Source organism: Ambystoma mexicanum, chromosome 6p, assembly GCF_040938575.1.
Source record: "Ambystoma mexicanum isolate Mex_15411 chromosome 6p, UKY_AmexF1_1, whole genome shotgun sequence".
Taxonomy (NCBI): Eukaryota; Metazoa; Chordata; class Amphibia; order Caudata; family Ambystomatidae; genus Ambystoma; species Ambystoma mexicanum.
This window is the reverse complement of record NC_090935.1, coordinates 888,846,716-888,862,972: the sequence shown is the minus strand read 5'-3', so window position 1 is coordinate 888,862,972 and position 16,257 is coordinate 888,846,716. Positions and strand designations below refer to the sequence as shown.

The 16,257-nt window shown below is 45.8% G+C and overlaps 1 protein-coding gene across 2 annotated transcripts in view; it reads left to right on the top strand.

Moving 5' to 3' along the window:
* REEP5 (receptor accessory protein 5) overlaps positions 1–16,257 on the top strand; it is a 264,547-nt gene that overhangs the window by 213,546 nt on the left and 34,744 nt on the right. The gene's annotated exons all lie outside the window — the stretch shown is intronic.

Genomic DNA, 16,257 nt, shown 5'->3' with positions numbered 1-16,257 from the left:
AATCTGCAGACGCTGTTCTGCTCGCACCCGCTTTACCCACTCACTAATTTCCGGTCCTGTTTCATAGGTTGAACAAGGTTCACAAAATGTAAGACCATGTAAGTGAGGAAAAAGTGTACACGGTAGAAATAGGAGGCAACGTTTTTGACTGGCAAATAAGCAGACGTTGAATCATTGATGGAAAGGAACAACTTGCCCGGAGACTAATACCACGCACCGTTACCATTTTCATAGTCTACTTAACATAACATTAGCAACCCAATTTTGACACATATTCAATTTAATAGGAACTGTTTTATGAAAAGTTCGCCACTCAAACTACTGAGGTAAAGGTAGCCAATATAGTGGTGGTAAGTGTCTGTTTCTCATGGGAATCCGAAAACCTTTACAAATCATTATGTATGCTTTGTTCAAATTAATGGCATAGTGTAGGATCAACAGGGTGTCTACGGGCAACTATTGCATGCAATGACCGTACACTGAAGCTTTGTGCCTATTTTAGATGGCTACTTGAGGAAACCTTATCAGCGCGCATAAAACAATATCAAATACTGTTGAGGTTAAACGCATAGCTAATGACCATAAAATGAACTCCAGTGTAATACTTTTGACACAACTGAGCACAACATATTGAGCTGATACTTAGAAGTAGTCTATCTCCCTTTCCCGTAATCTGCTTTTAAACCTTTTTCATGTAACCAATGGGTCCATTCATCCTTAAAGTGAAGGATAACTAAGTGGTCGGTTGATGACATGAACTGCCTCTTGGTCCCACAAAGCATTCTTCCATTATTTTCCTGAACTATTAGTAAAGCCCGTGGTGGAGAAAAGGGCGAGGCTGTTTTGTGCTGTGCGGCTGAGAGACTATCTGATTCCCAATCTTACCTTTGGAAACAAGGAAAGGCGAAGCGCCGCTCCAACTCGCGTCAGTCTATTGGCAGGAGCCGATAGCAGTTGAAGCGAGCGGTGTGCTTCCCCATCGCTTCCGCATCACGTGACACTCGTCACCTGACGTCCGTGTGACACGCCCACAGGAAGTGCCTTCATTACCAGCACTCCATCACCCTTGTGGCGAGAAGCCCGTGGTGGAGAAAAGGGCGAGGCTGTTTTGTGCTGTTTGCGGCTGGATCGGCGATAGGAGTCGGAAGGCTATATGGAACCCACTAAACCTCGTACAAGGCTCCAGGGCAAACGAGAGGAATCGTTAGCGCCTACACAAAATACGAACAGCAAACGAGACCTCGATGGATCCATACCGATTAATCTAAAAACACCAAACACACAACATAAACAAAGCGAAAATTGAGGATCAGGTTTGCTTGGTCAATGCTGACCTTGTAACACATCCCCTTGATCATGACAACTTAGACACAGAAACCAGATGTCCTGTCACAGCTTCCATGTCTCATCTTGATCACGTATGTCTTATACGCGAGGCTACCAAGTCTTTTACACTTCCAGCTATGCTAGAACATAATCTGAGACTCGAAGATTCCTACCAAACGCCTCTTCAAGAGCGCGCGAGGGCAGCCAAACAGCAACAGCAATGGCAAGCAACACATCTGCCGACTGCTATGAGAAATGAAGAACCCACAACCCCACTCATGGCACGAATTGCTCGTCTATCACTGGACATTACAGAAATTGACACAATTATGGATTCACAAGGAAAAAAAAAATGAGGTTTTTGGCGGTCTGTCTACGCCAAAACAAATCGGAAAAATTGAGTCATCTACCCCAATAGCCTTGTTAAGAACCACCTCGCCTGTGAAGGTACCGTCGAAAAGCAATCCGGATGACACGAATTCCTCCATCTGTGTGAACCCTGGGAATATAAGTAATTCTCCAGAATACCAACAAAGGCTACCTACGACGATGCTAGATCTACAAAATACTTTGGTAGCAGTGTTATCAACAGCTATGATACCGTTTCTAAAAATCGAAGAAGCAATGGTTGATTCCATCAAAGACCAAGCGACATTGTTGGCAATGCTCCTGACCAAGCAAACACAGTTTGAATCTCTAATAAGCTCTATTCAAGAAAGACTAAAATATGAGGCTGAATCGTCAAGAACATGGCAAAACAGACTAGCGGAAGTGGCGAGAGCTGATAGAGCTGATAAACTAAATTTAATGGACACTTTCTCAACAATCACCAAAAAAATGGTGGATGACAAAGTTAAAAAATCTGCACAAGTAACAACGACCTTACATTGTATAACTCAACAAACTCAGACAAAAAATCAATCTAATCCGAATATGAGGAAAATAGATCAAACAACCCAATGCGACCATCAACCATATCCAGTTCCAGTTCCACAAACCATGATTTCTGCGTGGCAAGACATCACCGAACCACCTGTGTGCACCCCATTTGATATTTTTGACCTTTCAAAAAGAGGATTAGTGGGGCAGGATACAACGCATAAACCAAAGCACAAAAAAATCACAAAAAATGGGTCACGTGCATTCCTGCGAAAGGTACTAAATGCTCAGAAAACGATTAACGAAAAGACAAAGATTAACAGAAAATCTCTCGTTAATAACCAGACTACTTCTCCGCAAACTATTTTGAACACTGGAAAAGTAGATAGAGCTACAAATCCTACATCACAAGGCAATCGGTCAATGCCAGAACCACTAGATATACTTATAGATGCTATCAATCAACAAACTACTCCGAACTCCGGAAAAAGAGATAGAGCTCCAAATCTTCCGGTACAAGATAACCAGATAACAGTCGATCTACAAGGTATACCTAAAGAGGTAATCAATCAGGAAACGCAAATCAAAGCTGCAAATCCAACTACCCTGACATACACCTCTACAGAAGATGATGTAAGCGCCTATAATTCCATTTCCTTAAACTCTCAAGACGAATCCCACATTGTAATAGATGAATATGAAGACTCGTTTTTCGACTACACTCAAACCGAGATCATCGAAAATGCGCACCAAATTAACATCTCTTTGGCATATTCAGCAGTCTCCATTGAAGAAATATGGCCAGCTGATGAATCAGAAAGACCCATTGAACCCAATGATAACACTGCAATTCATGTAACCCCTAAACTCCTTAGACCAATTTTCAAAAATCCAGTAAAAGCCTCGTGCGCATACCGACTAGCCATATATCCGAAGAACTCGAGCACTGAAGATCCAGTCATCTTAAACAGATCCAACACTCTACGACTGTTCAAGGCAATCCCACAATTGTCTCACATAAAAACGGAAGACATTGAGTTAATTATATTTCCAAATAAGAAATATATGGAAGAAGCCCATGTTGATTTTTCCAACTATGACACAATGCAATGTGTCATTGACAACAAACATCATCTATTGACTCTGGGATTTCAAACAGAAGAAATAATGGTATCTCGTTTGATGGCGGAAAAAAAATTAAGAACATTAGACATTTTTAGCAAAAATATAACCAAGAATCGAACCAGACAAAATAAAATCCAAGAATCTGGAAAAAAATTCCATGAATTAAGTCGAAGATCACACGACCAAAATTAAATATCACGAGAAATATTAAGAAACATCTCTAATATAGACGTGAACCAGAAAACAAAGAAAACATATCTATAACAACGAAAAGACTCATTGAAACCTCACACAACCTTATGCTCTTGGAACACAAGGGGACATAGACATCTTTTTGAAAATGAGACATCTATACTCGAACAAGTCGATATCATCTGCCTCCAAGAAACCTGGTTGAAAGAGGAAGTAGTGTGTCATGGCTATAGTTCATTCATGAATCCAGCTATATTTTCACAAGGGAGACCAGCATCAGGAATGCTCTTACTAATAAAAATTAACCCTACTTGGCGAATAATGGAAAGTAAAATAATCCACCCGTGGGCACAACTCCTATCCATCAGCATTCCGTCAATACAGAAATCCAACCCATCGTACCCTGCCAAATATACATGTTTATCAATCTTTAACATATATTGGAACCCTACAGCTATGTCCGATAATAAATTCATCGATTCTATATGTCATGAAATCGACCTATTGAACATTAGTAATAGTACAAACGAAATCATCTTGGCAGGAGATTTCAACTTCCATCTTTTTGACAAAGGAGGAAACAAATTGGCACTTAATGAAATGTCATCTAGAGCGAGAACATGGATTAAGGAAACAACGCTATGCAACATTTCCCTAAGCGTCCAACCCACGAACGATAAAGGCATCCCATTGCCGACCTGGTCACGGGAGAACTCCAACACAATAATTGATTATATCTTCGCAACAGAAGGTATTCGGAAAATCACAACTTCCACTGCGAGTTCCCCTAATCCAGATAGTGATCATCGTCAAATTTTTATCTCCTGGCCAGCTGAACCTTCAAGCGAACAATGTTTGAATCTTCCTGATCTTGAAATAAACAATGGGTTGAACCGGCTGCGAATCAAAGATCACCAAATACAAGATTTAACTACCCTATTTAAAGACACATCGCTGAAGGACCAAGTTAAATTAAATTATGGCTGGATCTTAGAGAAGTACCAACAATCCACAATCAGAAATCAACAAAGAGTCAAACAGCCGCATACTCATTATTTCAATCTACAAATCTTTTTAGAAAAAAAGAAACATTACAAACGACTGCGACAAATAAAGAAAAATAAAGGAGATCATCAAATTGATATAAAAAAGGAAAAACAAAAATTCTCCAAAATAATGAAATCATATAAAATGACAATGAAACAACATGATGCTGAAGAACTTTTGAAAGCGCTAAATGGAAAAAACACGCAGCAGTTGTGGTCTCTAATGAATAAAACATCGAAAAACCAAACTGATTCAAGAAGTGGAATCACATATATGGGTTAAACATTTCCAAAACCTATATAAGAAACCGATATTCGAACCAACATCAGTGCTGCAAGAAGATACTGACCCATGGACCCTAAAATGGGACATAGATGATATTACCAACACTATGAGGAGTCTGAATTCATCTAGGGCCCCTGGACCAGATGGACTGGCCAACAGCAACCTCAAAGCAAATCCAGAACACTGGGCCAATTTCTTCTCGCATCTCTTACATCTGATAGAAAAGATGAAAGAGATTCCTCGTACATGGTCAGTAGCCGTGTTGATACCAATCTATAAGGCAGGAGACAGAAAAAACCCAGCCAATTACAGACCAATAGCCTTATTGGATCCGTTGGGTAAACTTTTTGCACGCTACCTTGAAAAAAAATTAACTATATGGGCTATACACCATGGTAAACAAGCAAAAAGACAGACTGGTTTTGTGACAAAAATAAGTACGAACGTTAATCTTCTGTTGATGAATATGATAAAATACGAAGCGTTCACAAAAGTACACCAGGTATACGCAATCTTTATAGATTTAAAAATGGCCTTCGACTCAGTCAACCGACAACTTCTCTGGTCCAAATTGGCCGCCTGGGGCTGCCCATCGACCATTCTGAATCCAATCCAACAGCTATATTCGAATACGTCAATCAGAGTCCGACTTTCAAATGACGGAAAGGCAACAGCACCAATTCTCACATGGAATGGGCTTAAACAGGGCTGTCCCTTAGCTGCTTGCCTTTACAATCTTTACACCCACGAGTTTGAACAAAAAATTAAACATACTATGGCGAACCCACCGAAGATAAATAGCGAATCTGTTCAAACCCTAATTTTCGCTGATGACATCATTATCATGGACAAAACGGTGAAAGGTTTACAAATAACACTGAACAAAACGCAAACTTTCATGAAGGAAAATGATTTACAAATTAACACAGACAAAACCAGAATGATGAAACTTACAACTGTTAACTCGAAGAAGCAAGGATCGCCAAAATTCTATCTGGAACAAAAAAACATCGTGGCAACCAAATCCATAAAATATTTAGGGGTAATAATTAACCCATCTAAGAACGAAAAAGAATGGCAAGAAAATATCGAAGAAAAAGCAATATCGTTGTCAAGACAAGGTCGTTTCTTTCACTGCAAATATGGTGCATATACGGTAAAACCTACAACTCTACTCTATAAACAGAAAGTCATTCCAATTCTGACTTATGCGAGCGAAGCTTTGATAAATCAACATCTATTGAAATGGCCAAGATATGAAGCTATATTCTGGAGAAAAACTCTTGCTCTACCAAAATCCTTCCCAATCTCTAGAATTCGATATGAACTTGCCCTTCAATCTATTCAATCCATTGTAATGTGGAAACAAATGGACCTATATAGAAAAATTATCTCGGAGGAAAAAATCCCTACACTGGAAATCCTGAAAGATAAAAAACATGCATTCCAAGTCACAGCTTTAACGAGGTGGACAACCGAAATCAAATACAAAATGCAACAAGAAGAAATTACCGAGGAAATGTTGAGAAACAGACCTCAATGTGCTAAACAAAAAATTCAGAAAAATGACTGGATAAGAACAATAGAAGATCAGAAAAAACTTAAGACACCTATATGCCGACATGGAAGTAAGAGCTATTAACGAGATGCCTTCGTATTTAATCCAATTCCCTAGTGAGAAAATTCGTGACTTGTTTCTGCGCTTTCGTTTGAACATCCTACCTACGCGTGAATACTTGTCATTAATAGACCGAACACATAGTATTTCGTCAATCTGTCGATACTGCAAAGATCCTATGGAGCAAGAAACATTATTCCATCTAATCATGGTGTGCCCAGAGCTAAAAAGTAAACGTGACTTATTTAGAGACTTCTTTAAAATCTCAAACCAACATATGACAACAGAAGAGCGATGGGCAACGCTGCTCCAAGGAAACAACCAGTGGTTGATCATTACAGTAATCAGGTTCTGGAACGAAATCAACAAAGAATCGTAAAACAAAAAGTAGAATGAAATGTAGTGGTAAGAATAAGGAAAAAGAAAAAAAAAATAAAGTTTGATAAGTCAAACAAAACATTTAAAAAAAAAAAAAAAATTAGTAAATATCTTTTTAGAATTCAAAATGATGTGTGTTATAGCAAGTGGCCAAGTGTTGAATCTTGGGAGAATTGTCATAAGCACATTGTTTAGGGCACCGACTGACCCACGTGTAGACTGCAAGGTTTTTCAGAACCCACTGTCCTGCAAGGTTCTGAGTAGCCAACTGGGTGAGCCAACAAGCTTTACATTTATGTCCAACCAAACTCTCAATGTTGGTAGTATGGCTGAATAGCAAGGCTGACTCGGGAGGAGGGTGGCTTTGTGTGAAGTACACTAGCCGGTTTACACAGGCACGTACAAAAAATGATTATTTATCAATAGTTTGCCTAAATTTGAACACTCTACTAAGGTAAGTTGTGTCTGGCAGACCTCCAATGCACATACTTCGAAAAAATACAACCCACTGGGGAAAAAACTCGGCACACCTTTTGCAAGAACAAGGTTTAATCGCTTACACGAAAAATACATGCCAGCAAAGAACTCTGCTTACATGGAGCCCACTTAGAAATTTAAGGCAGACATCTGTTTTAGACGTCCATGTTGTCACAGGTGACGTGCATCACATAAGTTACAATTTCCAGCAGCTGGTTGGTGCGACCCTATACATGGTGTCATTGGACCTTCAGGGTGCTTACTTTCATGGACCTATCCATCACAAGCACAGAAAGTAAAGGTGGTTTGCGGTTGGCGGTTCATTATCCGTTTCGAGTTCTGCCATTCGGACTAACCTCCGCCTGAGGGTTTTCACCAATTTAATGACTGGTGACAGCAAGTCTCGGGAGCAGGGTGGGGGGGGCGATTCACATCTATCCCTACGTGGAAGATTGACTGATCAGGGCACGTTCACCCGAACAAGTCCAGAAGCATCTCAGCGTAACCTGCCTTTCTCTCCACAACTGGGCTTCTCCCTCAATTACAAGAAGTCTCAAACACTCCAATTAATTGGAGCAGTCCTGGCTGCTTCCTCTGGGGACGAGCTCAACATATTCTGCAGATGGTCACCAAATTCCAGCCCAGCATCTTCCGGCCATCGATTTTTCTTTTTTTTTATTATTTTTTTTTTTGGTTGATCGGTCTCATGGCATCCTGCTTTTTCCTGGTGCCAGAGGCTCGCCTCAGAATGAAATCCCTCCAATGGGCTCTCGGGACTCAATGGTCCCAATTTTCAGGCAGAATATCAAACCACCTGAAAGTTCCAAGCATTCTCTCAGAACATTCTGTGGTGGGCTTGCAAGGACAACATTCTCTAGGGAGAATCTTTTTTGGCAGCCATGGCTGGAGATAACTGTAGTGACGGATGCCTCACTCACAGGGTGGGGAACCCACGCCAATGAGCTGACAATCAGCGGTTGTTGGTCTCCATCGGTGTCCAAACTGCACATCAACCTTTTTGGAGCTGAGGGCAATTAGACTAGCGCCAAAGGCCTTTCTGTCCTCTGTACGGGGAAAGAATGTCCTGATAAAGACCGACAACACAGTGCCCATGTACTACCTCAACAAGAAAGTAGGCATAGGCTCACAACCACTGTGCAGAGAAGCAATGCAGCTCTGGTTCTGGGCAATTCAAGAAGGAATCTTTCGGCAGTTCACCTAGCTGCAGAGGAGAACACGGTGGCGGACGCTCTGAGCAGGCAAAGCAGTCTGTGTGGGAACTAGCTCAGGAAGTGCTTCTAGATCGTCTCTCTTTGGGGAGCCCCGCAAGTGGATCTATTTGCGACCAGTGTCAACCGGAAATGCAAACTGATTTGCTCCAGGGAAATTTCCTTCAAGAGGCGCTCCAGGAGACGCGTTAGTAGTGGACTGGAAGTTTCCACTCCTGTACGTGTTTCCTCCAGTCCCCGTCATTCCTCATGTGATCAGGGAAATCCATGATGCTAATTGCTCCGGATTGGGCCAGGAGGACATGGTACCCAGACCTTGTGGACATCTGCAGCCCAATGTAAATTCCACAAAGAGGACCTTCTCTTGCGAGAGGAGGGTCAGGTTCTCCATCCAGAGGTCCAAACTCTCAACCTTCACGCATACGTTCTGAGAGGTTGAGATGCAAGGATTGGGAACTCCCGGATGACGTAATGGAGATCTTGCTTTCAGCTAGAAGGCCGGCAACAAAATCTTTGTACTGCTGCCGTTGGAAGAAGTTCCGCAGTTGGTGCAGGGATAAGAATGTGGATCCTTTTCTATGTGACACACCTATGGTGCTTTCTTTTTGGTTACATTTGTCAAATCTGGGACTCCAGATTGGAACAATTAAAGGTTATCTGGCAGCGTTTTCTATTTTCAATCGCTCTTTAGAGGAAGATTAACATTTTAAAATCCCTCCCGATTATTCAATTTTTTAAAGGCTCTTGCAAACGTATTTCCACCAGTTTCATTCAAAGTCCCTGTATGGGATCCTAACCTGGTGTTAAAATTGCTGACATGCATTGCCTTTAAGACTATACACTTCATGCTCATTAAGTCTGTAAACTCTGCAAACAGTTTTTGTTAATAACAATAACATCAGCCCGCTGGGTAAGCGAGTTGCAGGCACTTTCCTGTAAACCCCCACATACAGTGTCTATAAAGACATTGTGGTTATCCATATGGATCATCCCGGCTATTGGTGAATGTTACAGGTGAGCCGGCAAAGACCTGCCAGAAGGCTTGGGCACAATCCACAAGGGGCATGGCAACCTCTGCTGTCCTTCAGTCAGTCCATGACAACTCTTTAAAACTAACTCTAATTTGTACTCCTACCACCAAATTATTACTGCTTTGGTATCATAAGATGATGAATATGTGGAGGGACATGATCCATTTGAAGAATGTAACGTTCTTTTGTTTGGATGTTCCTCCCACGTATTCCTTGTCACCCTTCCCAGCCTACCATGCCGTAGAATTGAGGTGTTCTTAGACTTTACGCATTGTTGGCGCCTACAGTCTATGGTACGCTTGGTAATTCCTCCACAGGAGGGGGAAAACCGAACTGAAGCCAGTGGGCGCTGTGTGCGCTATTTATACTGATGATGTCGACAGTCGAACAGAGGCCCTCGAGGGACATAGACTCGACGTGACAGCATACAATGCCCTCCGTCAGAAAATAATTATGAAGCAGCTAAAGCTGGAAGGATAATTATCATAAAATGAGGAATACGTGGGTGAAACATGCAATCGAAAGCACGTTACTAGGTGTAAGTAACTTATTCTTCTAACTGGCCCGAATACTATAACTCACAACTACATTTCTAAAGGATTGTGTCCTCCAACATATTCCTCATCTATGACCTGTAATGTCCACAGCAGTGCTGCTTCGGAATTTATTTCGGCAAACGGTGCCCTGCGTCGATGGCTTGAAGGCCTCTATCATCGGATGTTATAAGTAGCACGCACGGCGCCCGTTGCCTCACTTCAGTTTTTTCTGCAAACGTGTTTGCTTCCTAAAATGCTGCGCATCTCGTGGTTACTGTAAAGTTACCATATTATGTCTTCTTCCCCGAAGGCCCCGCGGTCTGACTTCAAGAAGTGTCGGGACTGCGGCTCCAAGATGTTGATCACGGATCTGCATCGGATTTGTCTTTGGTACCTGGGCGAGGGCCACGCTACGGATGACTGTTGGAAGTGCCAGTCGTTGAATGCCAAGGCCTTGTGGGAACGTAAGGGGAAATTGAAAGTAGGCAGGGTGTCCAAGCCCTGTAAATCTAAGTTGGCTGGTCTTTTGACCGACGAGTCGAGGGGGGACTCTCCTCATCAGAAGGAAGTCCAAGCGCTCCCGGTCCCGCAGTGGTTCACGCCACTCATCCACTTCGTCGAGGCGGTCCAGGAAGCGACATCGCCGTTCATCTTCCTCGTCCTCTTCGGACAACGCCTCCCCAAAGGTGACCTGCCCCACCAAATCCTCGACCCTGGAGGAGTGGGATGCTTTCCGGGTACAGATGTTGAAGCTATTTCAGTCCCAGGGCACAGTTCCATCCACGCCTTCTGACGAAGCCGACAGGGAACGGTCTCGGCCGGATACTCGCGCGCCTTCGGCCCCGGATGGATGGCTTGATTAACATCGGGAGCCTTCGAGGCCCGTTCAGACAAGGTGTCTGGTGACCTTCCAGGTCGCGGGCTTCGTCCCTGGTGAAATCTTCGACCTTGAAGGTTGACTCCATCAGCGCCATGCCCGTCGGGTACGCCTGTTGGTTTTTTGCCCCCGGTCAGGCCCTCTAAGCCGCCAATGCCATCGGGGGCCTCAAGGCCATTTGGGCCTAATTTACCGGTGGAGGTCCCTGTGTCTGTGGACCCTCTGTGGAAGGCTACTTCTAAGTCTGCGAAGACTGTAGCTGAGAATAGGTATACTCCTCTCCCAAGGATGTTAGTCCTTTTGGTCTTCTGTATGGTACTTCTGGTGTTCCGGACTGTCTCATTTCTAAAGAGTCGGATGGAGGATCTGTGTCAGTCCTTGCATGATGCTATTGGCCTTGACACTTCCCCGAGATAGTTTGGTAAACTGGATCCGGGGGATCATGCCGACTCCTTATCAAAGTTTAATGTTGAGAGTTATGGATTATCTGGGCTGGGCCAGACCTCCGGTGCAATTTGATCAAGATGATCTTACGGACATTTTGGATCAACGTCCGTCCACTGACCCGGTGTTGCCATTTCATGTGGCGTTGTAAAAGAGGGTGGCTGCTACTTGGAACTCCATGGAGAGTATTCCAGCGATGAACAAATCATTAACAAAGAAATACCGCCCATCCTGTAGTGACCCACCACCCCCCCCAGCTACCTGTCCACACACCCCACTCCGGAGAGTTTGGTGGTTCAGGCGGCTACAGCCACCTCGAAGCAGGTAGCGTACCTTACCATCTCTCCTGATGGGGTTGAGATTCTCATGGATGGATGGGCACGCGAGGTATTTTCTGCTAGTAGTATGCATAGAAATCGACCAACTCCACCTGTGCCTTAGCAAAGTTTTCGCACCCTCTGTAGATTTACATCTCGTACTCTTCCGTCCTGTCCCCTTTAATCCATACTGCATGGGCGTCCCTCGCGAGAGATGGAACCTTTTTCGCCAGAAAAATCTTCTTCCCCCTCTAAATTTAGAGGCGCGCGAAGGTGCAGCCCTGGGAGCATGCGCTGCCCTGACTCTGCCCTCTGGCGCCACACCTCCGTCCCCTTTTCTGCGCAGACGGGAATGGGCCGAATTCACCAGCGCTCCTGGGTTTGGCTTCGGCCATGTAATTCCATGAGCAGATTCTTTCTTTTGTCTTTTTGTTCAATAGGTACTTGGTCCTCAGACGCCACAACTCCTCCCCTGCGCGTCGATTTCGACCGGGTTCAGCAGGTGCCCTTCCTGCAAAGGGCCTTTTCCAACTTCTGACCCCCACGCCCACTGCCTACGTTGCCTTGACCCAGACCACGGTTGGCAAGCCTACTCTGTGTGTGGCTCGCTGTCCATGAAAGCACTGAAGAACAGACTAGCCAGCTGGAGGGAGCTCTGTTAGGCATAAACCTGTGCAGTTCCCTCTGGGACCACTGCAAAAGATTCAAGACTACAGGCGTTTGGCAGTAAACCCACTTGGTAGCAGTCTGTATCACACAGATTCACTTGGTAGCTGTGGCTGAGCAGTCAGACCTCCCTCAAGAAGAGTTAGGCAGTATACAGAGTATTCACATTAGGTCAAAAGAACACAGTAGAACAAGTAAACACTGACCAGAGCTTGGTGTAAAAGAGATATAATTATTTATTTAAAACCACGTCTAGTAAAACACACAGGCCCTAATGTTAAGCAGTTCAAAAGCGCGGTCACTAAAAGATATACACTCCCTTAAAAGAATATTAGACAATTCTTAAGTAAAGCCCCACTTATTTTCAGACGGAGGATCAGAACGAAATGTGTCCAAGGTCACACGGTTGAAGTGCACAAAAGTCTTGAAAAGGTTCAGAAAGAGTTGGACCAAAGAAAGGGACCAGTTAGATGGTCAAGGCGGCTAGGCCAGTCCAGAAGGTTAAGGGATTATTATTACCTTGTAGCAATCTTTAGAAAGGGAGGCCTGGCGGACATGGTACCTTAAAGTGGTGAGAATACTCCAGCGGGGGCAGTTGTTCCTGGCAGCGGATGCAAGTCGGTGCTTCGTCCGGGGGAAGAGGATCTCGTCGGGGAGGAAGACAGGAGTCTGTTGCACTGCCAGGGAAGAAACCAGCCGCGGAGTTCTAGGGTAAAAGGAGCGGTCCTTTTATTCGCGGTCCAGTGGTAAGTGGCTATCCGGTTGCCGGGGTGCTTGGCACGGGCAATTCGACCACAAGACGTCCTGGGATGCGAGGAAAAGAAGGTAAACTGGTTGTGCCCACCAGTTAGGGGAAGAAGCCTCTCCAGCCGGGAGATCTTCTGTCGTCGGGAAGTGGTGAGTCGGTTCCGCAGGGCTCCACCGATGGTGTCGTCGTGTTAGGTCGGCTGAGCTTCTCCCTCGTCGGATTCTCAGGCACTGTGGCGACTTCTGAAGTTCCAGTCCCCAAAGCCCTGCTTTTATGCAGCACACACCCATTCACTCCGCCTAGCTGTCAATCAAACATGCTAAGTGGTGAGCCGGCCGGCTCACCACTTGGGCCAATCACACAAGAGTGCGATTTGAGTTACCAAGGTAACTCAGTCCAGGGTGCCTAAACCCCCTCCCACACCCCCTGTGGTACCCAGACAGAGTGGCACCACTTTTGGAGGCTTCTGTGGAGAAGCCTGCCAAAAAGTGGAACAAAGGGCTCGACTTGGGTTGGAGTCACAGAAGAGAACACAAACGCCATTTTAGAATCGAGTCCTGGCAAAAAATACCAACCGGCGAATTAATATTAAATAAACCGGCGGTATGTTCAAGGCTATGAGAATTAAATCATTAAATTTGGTAGCCTCGAACAATGGGAAAATCCAATAGGGATATATTCACGGTCGAATATAAAAAGTAGTATCCACTGCCACAGCCAAAACTCGATCAGGGGGGACAGAGACGTGCCCCCTCGACTAACAGACCCCTAGGCAATCGAATTGCCCCGACCAGTATGTCCACAATATGATGGTTTGTACCGGTTTCTGTTAACTAGTAAAGCCAATGGTGACTTTACATGCCCTGGGAGACAGTAGTCAGTCCCAGGGTATGGAGTCTATGGTGGGGTGTCACTATGACACCCCTGTGTCACTGCACGGAGGGTGCTGTGTAACACGCATAGTAAAAACACATGAGGCCCTATGGAGTAAAGGACCCCATAGCCCATAAAACACAAACAGTCAAAGGAACACCATAAATCATGTCCCAGAGTGGGAGACTCACTTTTGGCAGGAGAAAAAAACAAACTCCAGAAATCCAGCAAAGCTGCTGGGGGACTCACTAGGTTAGGAAATTCAGCCTAAAGAGAGAATTCTCCCTAACAAACTCTTCCAATGGTCTCCTTCTGAGAACCTCGAGTTTCGTGAAACGTTCCAGGCCAGAGGTAGGGCCTATATTTTCATCTGCACCTCGCAAGGGAGACTCCTTCCCAGGGACTCTCCTACACGGGAGGGACCAGTCAGGTCATTTTACCAACTCGCCCACCGAGGCTGTCACAACTACCGGCCTTTGGGCTGAGGGGTCCTCGGATCCTCCCAGTGCCAGGGTTGAGGGGCCGCTAGGCTCTTTTTTTACCAGGCTTGCTCCCGAGGGGCTCCACCCTTGTACTGGCATCATGGCCGAGGGGCTACACCCCGTTACCGGCAGTACAAATGAGGGGGCGCGTGAACGCAGCTCTAACGACCCCCGGGTCGAGGTTAATACACCTATCGGACACGTGCCCAAGGAGCGGGGCAAGTCGCACGCCTCACACAAGACTTTGCAGAGGATTGCAGCAACGAGCCGAGCAACACAAGTTGCAGCCATGTGGTGGCAGCTCAACAACATGGCCGACAGGCCAGAAAAGGATACCCGTTCGACGCCTCTGCAAGACTTTGGCGAAGAGCGAGTATAAAGGTGGGACTGGCATCAACCCGGTACGTGGCCTACAGCCTACACTTCTTAGGCACAGGGCTGCTTTCCCTTGCGTCCGTATGTACAGGGTCGGCAGCAGCCTCAGTTGCCTCTAGTAACCCTTCAGTGTCCTCTTCGGCCAGCGAGGACAGGATCTTTGAGAGGTTCCTCGGTCTCATGAAGTCTCCTGATAAGGGGATTATCATCAAGGACGCAGTCGGGCAAGTCCTTCCCGCTATGCTAGCGACACCACAGACTCCTCCGTCGACGCCTCTGGCCCCGGCACAGCCGCCTCCTCAGCCAACTCCACAGGCGGTTCCATACCAGCCTCTGCCCCTTCCTCAGCCTCTGGCGATGGTTTCCGTGCCCCAGCCTCCAGCTCTGGATACTACGCTTCCTCCACAGAATCCCCCAGACCCAGAGGATCCTGACGCACCATCATCGGCCAGGGCCTTCCACGAATGTATCGCAGGCCTGGCGGAATACCTGGGCCTCAGCCACAGGTCGAACAGCCAGTGGAAGGCATCCTCCCTGAAGTCCTCACGAGGCGCCCTTCCGCCAGAACGGGAATTCCACTGCAAACCGATGTAGTCTCCCTCGCCAAGAAGGGTTGGCTCAAACCACACACCGTCCAGCCAGTCAACCGCCGCCTGGACACCAAGTACAGGCAGATGGACGGGGGTTACACTCTTGTTCTCCTCCCATCCTCCGCCACACTCCTCAGTGATCGCTGCGGCATCACTGTACTCCAAACCTCAGTCGTCCTCTTCATCGACTGCGCTGTTAGGCAAGGAGGAGAAAACCTTGGAGGCATACAGTAAGAAGCTGTATTCCAACGCTTACTTGCACCTGCGTCAGGCCAACGCAGATGCCATGCTGGCGGCCACTAACCAGAGATTGTGGCAGGAAATTGCAGACTTCCTCCCGGAATGCCCCTTCCACAGCCAATCACGTTTCAAGGCGGGTCTAGCCGAGGCCAAGCTTGTGGCGCAGGAAATCATGGAGTCCACGCTAGCACACATCGATACTTCTGGACATGCCATGCCTGGCTCTGGGCAACCAAGTTCAACACGGATGTCCAGGAACGTATTCTAGATCTGCCCTGCGAGGGCAGCAACCTCTTCAACTCCAGCAAAGACGAAGAGCTGGACAAGAAGAATAGCTCGCAGACAGCTAAGTCTTTATCCATTCTGACAAAGGCCACGCCCAATGCGTATTCCCAGTCTCAGCAATGCTCGGATAAAGGTTGCTCATCCGGAGGCTTCCGTGGCTTTCAGGAGCGGAGGTCTAAGCAGCTGGAATGCTCACCGACCCCTAGGCGGTGCAAGCATCAAAAAGGGCGGACGGGG